Source organism: Cupressus sempervirens, chromosome 1 (genome assembly GCF_028749045.1).
Source record: "Cupressus sempervirens isolate cs-2001-9-10 chromosome 1, ASM2874904v1, whole genome shotgun sequence".
Taxonomy (NCBI): Eukaryota; Viridiplantae; Streptophyta; class Pinopsida; order Cupressales; family Cupressaceae; genus Cupressus; species Cupressus sempervirens.
In genome coordinates, this window is record NC_143118.1 from 734482002 (window position 1) to 734494406 (window position 12405).

A 12405-nucleotide genomic window follows, 5' to 3' on the forward strand; every position below is an offset into this window, starting at 1 on the left:
TTGGATATATCTTTGATTCTATTATGTGATGGATTTTATGTTATGGATATTTACTTCATTCTTGTTTCTTTATGCTTTATGTGAATGTGAGTGATGTAAATGGATTATCTTGGTATAATTGAATAAATTTTAAGATTAGGTATTTAATACATTTATTGCTTTGGCTATGATATTATATGCAATTGCACTTGATTGTGTGTTTTAGTGTGAAGGATATATATCCCTGACAGTGGCATGTGGAGTTAGTGATTCAGTTGTTCATTTTACCAATGTCATCCATGTATGGTTGATGTATCTTATTTAAATGTTTGATTAAACCCTCTAGTGATCTGTTAAACCTAGACTCATTTGCATTACGTGGTTAGACCTATGAATCTGTCTATGCATTTAGAAGTTTGCATTGTTGTGAAAGTTGTTAGGGAAATTTCTGTAATTTTGGGTTTTTGAGCTTTAAATTTTATTGAATTTAATTTTTGGTAGCTTTACTATAGATGAATTCCTATTACTAGTAATAACTTGTTTTCATTTGGGTTGATTCAAAGTCGAGCTAGTCTAATTGGTTATTTCCCTAATTGATTATTGACTCAAAAAGTGAATAAGTATTGAAAGAGGAATTTAATTCCTCACTTTTCCAATTTGGAAAATTGAGAACTTTTTCTGAAATCCTTTTCTGATGGGTTGGTTTTCTATTCATTGTGAGAGCTACAGGTATAGGATCTTCACAAGGATGAACTTGTTGGATCCATCTCGAGGAGACATTGCTTTACTGTCATTTAGTTGTATCTATGGATTTTTTATTTTACCTAGCTATTTTCTATTTTGGACCTTTTGGATATTAGGTAGGGCTCTCTCGTTTTCATATTTCAACTCTATTTTTTGTTTTGTTTCTAGTAGTTATTTGTTTGGAGGCTAAGAACTAGTGTTCCCCTCCATTTTTTTTTCTAGTTCTTCTCAGTTAGTCGAGTATGAACATTTTCCCTATTTTCAAGATGAGGATTTGGGGTTTCACACCATTATTCTGGTTCTTTTTGCATACGATGTCCAAACCTATTTATTATTGGATTTTTGAGGCTTTTTTGCCTAAAGACCAAAGGGGTATTAATTTTGAAGTTTTCTAGTTTCGAGTGTTTTACCTTGTTTTACATGTTGCCCTATTTTCTTGAGTTTTCTTGGAATGATTTTGGTCATGGACCTAGATCATCCATTTGGATGTCAGTCAAACCATTGTTGCACTTTTATGTTCCATCCTATAGTTATTTTTCAAGTGTCTATGCCTTGACTATTGATATGGTACTCCCTAGTGTGGAGGTTATGACTTCTTGTTTTATCCCCTTGTTTCCTTGGAGCATTTCTTTGTTTTCTTGGGTGACCATTCATCAGCATTAGGTGATACTTTACAATATTGCATGCCCAAAGAAGAAGAATCATGTGATACTGGAAAGTATCACACATGCATAGAAAATCCATCGTGCAATACTTTGAAGTATCACATGCCCATTGGGAGAAGTTCATATGATATTTATGAATTATCATACAGCTTTAGGAGAAGTGTTGCCTAGATCCTAAAAGTATCGCACTCATTCTTTAAAAAGGTTGTATGATACTGGAAACTATCACACAGTGTTGAATTAAAGTATCACCTAGGTCTTGGAAAAAACCTATCTAGGAAAATAGAAGCCACTTTTTGATTTGATCAAAAGTTTTTGGGAGGTGTTTTGGATACCCTCTTTGGTGTTCTTGAATACCGTGGAATTGCATTTTGATTTTAGGATGTTTCAGATTTGATATAGTCTACATCCTTCTGTGTTTTATCATTTTGGTCAGTACTGGTGTTTGGAGATCCATTGGTGTTGGAATGCTTATTTAGTCTTTTGTTGTGATATTTCAATACATTGTGATGTTGCTTTCAGTTCTTTCCCTTCACAGCTATGTTAAATGGTTAGATGTTGTTTCCATCTTGTAGTTATTATTCGAGTGTCTATGCTTCGACTATTGATTTAGTACTCCCTAGTGTGGAGGTTATGACTTCTTGTTTTTTCTTCTTGATTCCTTGAAGCATTTCTTTCTTTTCTTGGGTGACCATGCATCAGTATTGGGCGATACTTTAAAGTATCACATGCCTAAAGAAGAAGAATCGTGCAATACTAGAAAGTATCGCACACCCATAGAAAATATATCGTGTGATACTTTGAAGTATCGCATGCCCATTGGAGAAAGTTTGTATGATACTTATGAGGTATCACACAACTTTAGGAGAAGTGTTGTCCAGACCCTAAAACTATTGCACTCATTCTTTAGAAAGGTTGTATGATATTGGAAAGTATCACACAGTTTTGAATTAAAGTATCATCTAGGTCTTGGAAAATCCCTATTTAGGCAGATAGCAGGCAATTTTTAGTTTGATGAAAATTTTTTGGGAGGTGTTTTGGATACCCTCTTTGGTGTTCTTGAATACCTTGGAATTGCATTTTGATTTTAGGATGTTCTAGACTTGATATAGTCTACATCCTTCTATGTTTTGTCATTTTGGTCAGTAGTAGCATTTGGAGATCTATTGGTGTTGGGATGTTTATTTAGTCTTTTGTTGGGATCTTTGTGATCCTCGTATGTAGTATGTTGTGTGCATCCATACTTGTTTTTGAAAAAATATAATCTTGGCCTATATTTATCCTTGTTCCAAGGATCTTCGGGTGACACATTATAGTAGATGTCAAGTCATTCAAATGTCGAGCGATCAATAGATACCAAGTCATTCAGAGATCAAGTTACAGGAATTGAAGTTACAATGGATGTCGAGCATTAGACACTATAGGAGCTGAGTAAATAGTTTTGGATATAGTTATTTGTAATGGCACAAATTTCTATGTAAACTTTTTTTGAGCTGACTTAAGGATTGGTTTGTGATTCTAGATGATAAGGATGAATCTATATTGAGGATCCCTATGTAGTACACACAACCAATCAATTGAAGGGATATTGTAAGTGGAAAAATGGGTGAATAACAATCATTGATTGATCCCTAACCCTAAGTCACCTAAGTCTTCATAGGGAGGAAAAACCCTAAAAGAAAGAGAGTGTGTAAGTGTGGATGGAGCAAAGAGAGAATTTTGTATGCAAAAATAGAGAATTCATAGTGGCTAAGGAGTTGTGAACTGAGATACATTATAGTATTAGTTAGAGGAGAATGGATAGAAGTGATACATGTGATCAGAGAGGATCAAGTACACATTAGGAAAGAGGTGATATATTATATAGCAACAGAGTGCTAAACGTAGGATCATTTCTAAGACATTCTAGCAAGTGAATTAATTAAATCTCCTAACAGAGTAGTCCTAATAGGTTGTTGTAAATCCTTTAACAAGTTGCTTACTTCATTGTGAGTTTTAAGTCCTGTAATCAGGCAGGCTTCTAATAGGGTGTTGAAATCCTTTAACGAGGTAAGATCTAACAATCTTGTAAGCCTTTAATAGGGCATACCTTTCATAGGGTAGATCATTGTTTATGATCAAACATTGTAGCCTTCATTGGATACACTTTATTACTGCAATAGTAGAGATTTATGGGTGTCATCCCCACCCCAGTTTTGCATTCTCATTGGAGGGTTTCTAGGTAACCAAATATCATGTGTCATACATATGTTGAATGTTATTTTCTTTCATGCTATGGATGAATATGTTTAGCTAGCTATTTCATTTTACATGCAAATTGTGAGATGGATGTGTGGTGAATGTTTTAAGGGTTAAAGTTTTGAAGGACTAATTCACCCCCTTACCCCCCACTCTCCTCTCAGGGTTTACTTTCCCTATTGTATTCCAATATAATGTAATTGGCACTAACTGGGCTTTTAGAAATAAGTTTAATAAAGAAGGAGAAGTTTCAAGAAACAAAGCAAGGTTAGTATGCAAAGGTTATGATGCAGGAGCATCAAGAGGTAAAAGGGCAATCCTATGTCACCCAAAAAAAATGTACTTAGACTTAGTTTCTATTTCATATGTTTTCATTTTTGGATACCCATTTGGGTCAAATAAAGGTTCCAACTTTCACAGTTCCATTATCAGTGTTCTAGGATAGAGTATTTGAACACCTTGGGATATGTGTAAATGCTAAAAAATAAGAGTATGTAATTGAGCCATCATTTTGGTGAACTAGAAGGTGTAAATCAGCTGGATGAATGTAATCATAATTTAGAGCATTCTAGAAAAAGGATCAAGTCAAAAGGCCCCACGGTTTGAAAGTTATTGCAGTTTTTCAGTTTCTGGAGACCTCTTAAGAATGCTTCAAAGTCAGGTTAGGGGCATTAAATGACTTCAAAAAGGGTCAAAAAATGGGAGACGAGAAAAGCTCCTCCATAGGGCTATAGAGCACTTCGAGAGCTTTCCATAAATGTAAACGGTTCGTCAATCGGAGCTACAATTCAAAAGTTATGCCTCCCAAAAGTTTGGTTACCATTTTTGGATTCTTCTAGATTTGTACCAACTTCTAACATGGCTTCTAGAGCCTTCTACTTGGTCAGTGGATGCCTACTAGCACTTTCTAGAATGTACTCCTAGTCTTTAACCCTCCGGGGTCTATTTAAGGACATTACTAGCATTGTAAAAGGCAGTTCGGAGTGGAGTTTCAGAGGAGGTACCAAAAGGAGAAATCATCTCCAATTATGTGTTATTGTAAGCCCTTAGGGCATGTTTTGAAGTCTATTATCTCTTTACTAAATGTACTAGCTTATTTTTATAGTTAATACAATTTCTCTTTTCCCATTATGTCTATTCTATGCTTGCGTTGTGTCCCCATCAAATGGTATCAGAGCTAGTTTTCCTAAGTGTGTAGACAGAGTGCCGACTGTGAGGGAATTTGCACCAAGACTATGTGGTTGTGGGTTTGAGTTAAGGAGATGCCTTCATGAAGAGAGTGTGGTGGAAGGGTTGTAGTTGTTAATCCTAAGGAGGTTAGAGCCCTCCAAAGGCATGTACAAGCATTACAGGAGGAGCTCCGTAGAGGAACAAATGTTATCGTAGGTGACGACAGTGAGGATGACAATGAAGAAGAAGAAATTGAAGCAGAAGGGGAATTTGATGGGAAATTTTTGAATCAGGCAGAGGAAAGGCTTTTTAGGGCCATTACTAAATTTGGGAAAAGACCTACAATTGATGTGGGTGTATTTTTAGGAAATCTTAAACCAGATGAGTTGATCGACTAGATCAATGAACTAAAAGAATACTTTGAGTATGAGGATATCAAGGACCCAAATAGGGTTAAGTTTGCAAAGGCCAAATTGAAAGGCCATGCCAAAATTTGGTGGCAAGAGGTTCAATTGGAAAGAAATAGAAGAGGAAAGGAGAAGATCACAAGGTGGGATAGCATGGTGGACAAATTGAACAAGTAGTTCATTCCTGTGGACTACGAGCTTGATTTGTTTAAGAAGATGCATGGGCTAAAGCAAGCAGGAAGATCAGTCCAAGAATATATAGAGGAGTTTTATCGACTTTTGATTAGAGCAGGGCATGTAAAATAAAATAAGGAAAAGGTTGCTTGTTATATCAGTGGGTTACGACCTAGCATCTAGGAGGAATTAAGTCTGGTAAGAATGACCAGCGTTGAAGACGCATACCAATTTTCCCTACGAGTTGAAGAGAAGCTAAATAAGAGGTTTGAAGGGAGACAAAGAGGGCATGGTCAAGGAGGAAGGGGAAGCAGTAGGTCATCTGGAGGTCGAAATGAAACCCAAAAGAAAAATGAAGATGTGGGTACTAGCAAGAACCAGAGGAATGAGGGTTTCAACAGCTCCCATGATCAAGACTTTGGAAATCAGAGAGGAAGAGGTAGAGGACGTGGACAAGGAAGAGGAGGCTTCCATGGTACCTGTTTCCATTGCAATGAAAAAGGTCATCGTGCCTTTGAATGCTCTCAACAACAAGGAAGGACAGATAAGAGAGCTGAGGGTCAAGCTAGGGTTGCTCATGTGGATGAGGATGCACAGTCATCACATTCAGAGGATGAAGAGAGAGGAGAGACCTTGGTAAATGAAATGGTCCTACTAAGTGGTGAGATTGAACCAGGACAAAGGAGGAGTTTGTTCCGTACTAGATGCAAGTGTGAGGATAAATGTTGTGATGTGATCATTGATGGTGGCAGCACTGATAACTTGGTATCAGAGGAGATGGTCTCTAAGCTGAAGCTCAAGAGGGAGAAATATTCCCAGCCCTATCGAATTGCTTGCGTGAAAGATGATCATAAGGTCTTGGTAAGTCAACAATGTCTCATAAAATTCAAAATTGGGAGTTACCATGATGAAGTTCTCTGTGATGTTATTCCAATGGATGTTTGCCATCTATTGTTGGGTAGACCGTGGTAGTTTGATATGCATGCAGTATATGATGGTCATGCAAACACATACTCTCTAACAAAAGATGGAGTTCGCCACAAACTAAAGCCCATGAAAAAGGAAGGTGAAAAGGTATGTAGTAGTGCTAGGATTTGTCTTGTTGATGGAAGAAAGTTTTTAGATGGAATGAAACATCAGTGTATGTGCTATGCTTTGATTCCTAGGAAAGATAAAGAAGGTAGTAGTGAAATATCACTTAAAGTTTCAGATTTACTAAGTGAGTTTGGAGATATTATCTCTGATAATGTTCCAGAAGGATTTCCACCAGTAAGGCAAATTAGTCATCAGATAAATTTAATCCCAGGAGCTAGTTTTTCTAACAAGGCTACTCACAGGATGACTCCTACTGAACTGAGGAGCTAAATAGACAGGTTCAGGAACTATTTAGGAAGGGCTTGATTCGGGAGAGCCTGAGTCCATGTGCAGTACCTGCAGTACTAGCACCAAAGAAGGATGGAGAGTGGAGGATGTGTACAGACTCTCGAGCTATAAATAGGATAACCATCAAATATCAGTTTCCTTTGCCAAGAATGGATGATCTTATGGACTGCTTGAGTGGAGCTCAGTTATTCACAAAGATAGATCTCAAGAGTGGTTATCACCAGATACAGATTCGAGAAGGAGATGAGTGGAAAACGGCCTTCAAGACCAAGGAGGGTCTTTATGAGTGGTTAGTCATGCCCTTTGGATTGATGAATGCCCCAAGCACCTTCATGCGGCTTATGAATGAGGTACTTAAGAAGTTCTTGAGAAAATTTGTTATTGTCTATTTGGATGATATTTTAAGTTTCAGCAAGACTTTGGAAGAGCATCTATTGCATATTCATAGTGTCCTTGAAAGGTTAAGGGAAGAGAAACTGTTAATTAATTTGAAGAAGTGTATCTTTGCAAAAAGGGAGTTAGTCTATTTGGGGTTTGTTATATCACCTGAAGGTCTCAAAATGGATCCAGAGAAGGTAAAATCCATCTTGGAATGGCCTACTCCAAGGTCTGCTACTGAGGTAAGATCATTTCATGGTCTGGTTAGTTTTTATAAGAAGTTTATTAAGAATTTCAGTGGCATATGTGCACCCCTAACTGACACAATAAGAGGGGATAGAAAAGAGTTCAAATGGACTGTAGCAGCTGCGAGAAGTTTTGAAATGCTAAAGAAGAAGGTGATAGAACAACCTATGTTGGCACTTCCAAATTTTAGTAAGGTGTTCTAGGTGGATTGTAATGCTAGTGGCAACGCTATTGGGGCTGTAGTAAGCAAAGAAGGTAAGCCTATTACATATTTTAGTGAAAAATTGAATGATGCAAAGAAGAAGTATTCTATTTATGATCAAGAGTTCTATGCAATAGTTCAGGCCTTAAAGAAATAGAGGCATTATTTATTGCCAAAAGAATTTGTTTTGTATACTAATCATTAGGCATTACAGTACCTAAATAGCCAAGTTAAATTGAATCAGAGGCATATGAAGTGGGTAGAGATCTTGTAGAGCTATACATTTGTGTTGAAACATAGAAGTGGAAAATTTAACAGGGTTGCAAATGTACTAAGCAGGAGAAAGTTGTTGCTTATAGTAATGCAGGTTGAAGTAGTTGGGTTTGATGAACTCAAGAATCTGTACCTTGAAGATCTTGATTTTGCTGAAGCGTGGAAAGCTTGTAAAGAGCCTGTTGCTGTAGATAGAACTAAGTGGTTAGACTATCTGATTCAGGATGGTATGTTATTCAAGGGCAGCTAATTATGCATTCCAAGGAGTTCCATGAGGGAGAATATCATTAAAGAGAAACACAGTGGAGGGATGGTAGGACATTTTGGTTGAGATAAGACCATTTTCATTCTTAGAGAATATTATTTTTGGCCTCAGATTTCACAAGATGTGAAGAAGTTTGTACAGATTTGCCAAGTTTGTCAAGTTGCCAAGGGATTTAGCCACAATACTGGACTATATCAGCCATCGTCTATTCCATCAAAGCCATGAGAGGACATAAGTATGGATTTTGTTCTTGGATTGTTGAGGACACAAAGGGGTAGTGACTCAGTATTTGTGGTGGTTGATAGGTTCTCCAAAATGGCACATTTCATTCCATGCCACAAAACTCATGATGTTGTCCATATTGTAGACTTGTTTTTCAGAGAGGTGGTAAGGCTACATGGTCTTCCAAAGAGTATAGTTTCTGACAGAGATACTAAATTTGTGGGGTATTTCTAGAGAACATTGTGGAAAAAGTTGAGAATAGACATGAAATTCAGTTCCACACATCACCCACAAACTAATGGCCAAACAGAAGTGGTAAACAGAAGTCTGGGCAATTTGCTAAGATGTTTAGTTGGGGATAAGCCCAAGGGGTGGGATTTGATTCTACCACAAGCTGAGTTTGCTTACAATAACTCTATAAATAGGAGTATGGGTAGATCACCATTCCAAATTGTATATGGAAGTAGCCCAAGGATTGCACCAGAATTGAGGAAGATATAGCAAGGGGAGAGGACAAGTGTTGAAGCTAAAGAATTTGCTGAACATATCAAGCATCTACATGAGGAGGTTCAAGCACACATTACTAAGATGAATCAAGAGTATAAAGCTAGGGCTGATCAAAGGAGAAGATATAAGAAATTTCAAGTAGGGGATCTAGTCATGGTACACTTACGAAAAGAAAGATTTCCAGCTGGCACTTACAACAAGCTGAAAATGAAGAAATTTGGCCCTTGCAAAATTTTGAAGAAACATGACTCAGGAAACGCATATGAGGTGGAGTTGCTAGATGGTATTCACATTTCTCCCATTTTCAACATTGCAGACTTAGCAGAGTATCATGATGATGGTGTAGATGAGGAACTGATGTTAGAGCCATGTCCAATTCCTTCTTCTAAGAAGGAGGAAATAGAAGACATTCTAGATCATCGTGAGGGTAGGAGTAGCAAAAATAGGTAGTATGAAGAGTATTTGGTCAAGTGGAAAGGACGATCGATAGAGGACTCAACTTGGATTTTAGCAGCTAAGGTTTCCCATTTGGGATTTCCTCTACCATTCATAAAGTGACAAGGTCACTTTTTAATCAACCCTAGGTGTCTGATGCAGGAGCATCCAGAGGTAAAAGGGATATCCTGTGTCACCTAAAAAAAATGTACTTAGACTTAGTTTTTGTTTCATGTGTTTTCATTTCTGGATACTCATTTGGGTCAAATAAAGGTTCCAACTCTCACAGTTCCACTATCAGTGTTCTAGGGTAGACTATTTGAACACCTTGGGATACGTGTAAATGTCAAAAAAAATAGGAGTATGTAATTGAGCCATCATTTTGGTGAACTAAAAGGTGTAAGTTGGCTGGATGAATGTAATTTTAATTTAGAGCATTCCAGAAAAAGAATCAAGTCAAAAGGCCCCACGGTTTGAAAGTTATTACAGTTTTTTGATTTCTGGAGACCTCCTAAGAATGCTTCAAAGTCAGGTTAGGGGCATTAAATGAACTTGAAAAGGGCCAAAAAATGGGGGACGAGAAAAGCTCCTCCATAGGGCTATAGAGTGCTTTGAGAGCTTTTCGAAAATGTAAATGGTTCGTCAATTAGAGCTACGATTCAAAAGTTATGCCTCCTGAAAGTTCAGCTACCGTTTTTGGATTCCTCTAGATTTGTACCAACTTCTAACATGGCTTCTAGAGCCTTCTACTTGGTTAGTGGATGCCTACTAGCACTTTCTAGAATGTACTCCTAGTTCTTAATCCTCTGAGGTCTATTTAAGGACATTACTGGCATTGTAAAAGGCAGTTCAGAGTGGAGTTTGAGAGGAGGTACCAAAAGGAGAAATCATCTCCAATTTTGTGCTATTGTAAGCCCTTAGGGCATGTTTTGAAGTCTATTATCTCTGTACTAAATGTACTAGCTTATTTTCATAGTTAATACAATTTCCCTTTTCCCGTTGTGTCCATTATGTGCTTGCGTTGTGTCTCCATCAAGTAGTATCAGAGCTGGTCTTCCTGAGTGTGTAGACAGAGCGCCGACTGTGAGGCAGTTTGCACCAGGACTATGTGGTTGTGGGTTTGAGTTAAGAAGATGCCTCCATGAAGAGAGCATGGTGGAAGGGCTGCAGCTATTAATCTTGAGGAGGTTAGAGCCCTCCAAAGGCAGGTACAAGCATTGCAGGAGGAGCTCCATAGAGGAACAAATGTTGCCGCAGGTGATGACAGTGAGGATGACAATGAAGAAGAAGCAATTGGAGTAGAAGGAGAATTTGATGGGGAAGTTCTGAATCAGGCAGAGGAAATGCTTTTTAGGGCCATTACTAAATTTGGGAAAAGACCTACAATTGATGTGGGTGTATTTTCAGGAAATCTGAAACCAGATGAGTTGATCGACTGGATCAATGAACTGGAAGAATACTTTGAGTATGAGGATATTAGGGATCCAGATAGGGTTAAGTTTGCAAAGGCCAAACTGAAAGGCCATGCCAAAATCTAGTGGCAAGAGGTTCAATTGGAAAGAAACAGAAGAGGAAAGGAGAAGATCACAACGTGGGATCACATGATGGACAAATTGAAGAAGCAGTTCATTCCTGTGGAATATGAGCTTGATTTGTTTAAGAAGATGCATGGGTTAAAGCAAGTAGGAAGATTAGTCCAAGAATATACAGAGGAGTTTTATCAAATTTTGATTAGAGCAGGGCATGCAAAATCAAATAAGGAGAAGCTTGCTCGTTATATCAGTGGGTTGCGACCTAGCATCTAGGAGGAATTAAGTCTGGTAAGAATGACCAGCATTGAAGAGGCATACAAGTTTTCCCTATCAGTTGAAGAGAAGCTAAATAAGAGATTTGAAGGGAGACAAAGAGGGCATGGTCAAGGAGGAAGGGGAAGCGGTAGGTCATCTAGAGGCTGAAATAAAATCAAAAGAAAATGAAGATGTGGGTACTAGCAGGAACCAAAGGAATGAGGGTTTCAACCACTCCCATGATCAAGACTTTGGAAATCAGAGAGGAAGAGGTAGAGGACATTGAAAAGGAAGAGGAGGCTTCTGTGGTACCTATTTTCATTACAATGAACAAGGTCATCATGCCTTTGAATGCCCTCAACGACAAGGAAGGAAAGATAGAAGAGCTGAGGGTCAAGCTAGGGTTGCTCATGTAGATGAGGATGCACAATCATCACATTCAGAGGATGCAGAGAGAGGAGAGACCTTGGTAAATGAAATGGTCCTACTAATTGGTGAGATTGAACCAAGACAAAGAAGGAGTTTGTTTCGTACCAGATGAAAGTGTGAGGATAAATGTTGTGATGTGATCATTAATGGTGGTAGCACTAATAACTTGGTATCAAAGGAGATGGTCTCTAAGTTGAAGCTCAAGAGGAAGAAACATCCCTAGCCCTATCAGATTGCTTGGGTGAAAGATGATCATAAGGTCCTGGTAAGTGAACAATGTCTTGTAAAATTCAAAATTGGGAGTTACCATGATGAAGTTCTCTGTGATGTTATTCCAATGGATGTTTGCCATCTATTGTTGGGTAGACCATGGCAGTTTGATAGGCATGCAGTACATGATGGTCATCCAAACACATACTCTCTAACAAAAGATGGAGTTCGCCAAAAACTGAAGCCCATGAAAAAGGAAGGTGAAAAGGTATGTAGCAGTGCTAGGATTTGTCTTGTTGATGGAAGAAAGTTCTTAGATGGAATGAAACGTCAGCGTATGTGCTATGCTTTGATTCCTAGGAAAGATAAAGAAGGTAGTAGTGAAATACCACTTGAAGTTTCAGATTTACTAAGTGAGTTTGGAGATATTATCTCTGATAATGTTCCAGAAGGATTTCCACCAGTAAGGCAAATCAGTCATCAGATAGATTTAATCCCAGGAGCTAGTTTTTCTAACAAGGCTACTCACAGGATGACTCCTACTGAAACTGAGGAGCTAAATAGACAGGTTTAGGAACTGCTGAGGAAGGGCTTGATTCAGGAGAGCCTGAGTCCATGTGCAGTACCTGCAGTACTAGCACCAAAGAAGGATGGAGAGTGGAGGATGTGTACAGGCTCTCGAGCTATAAAT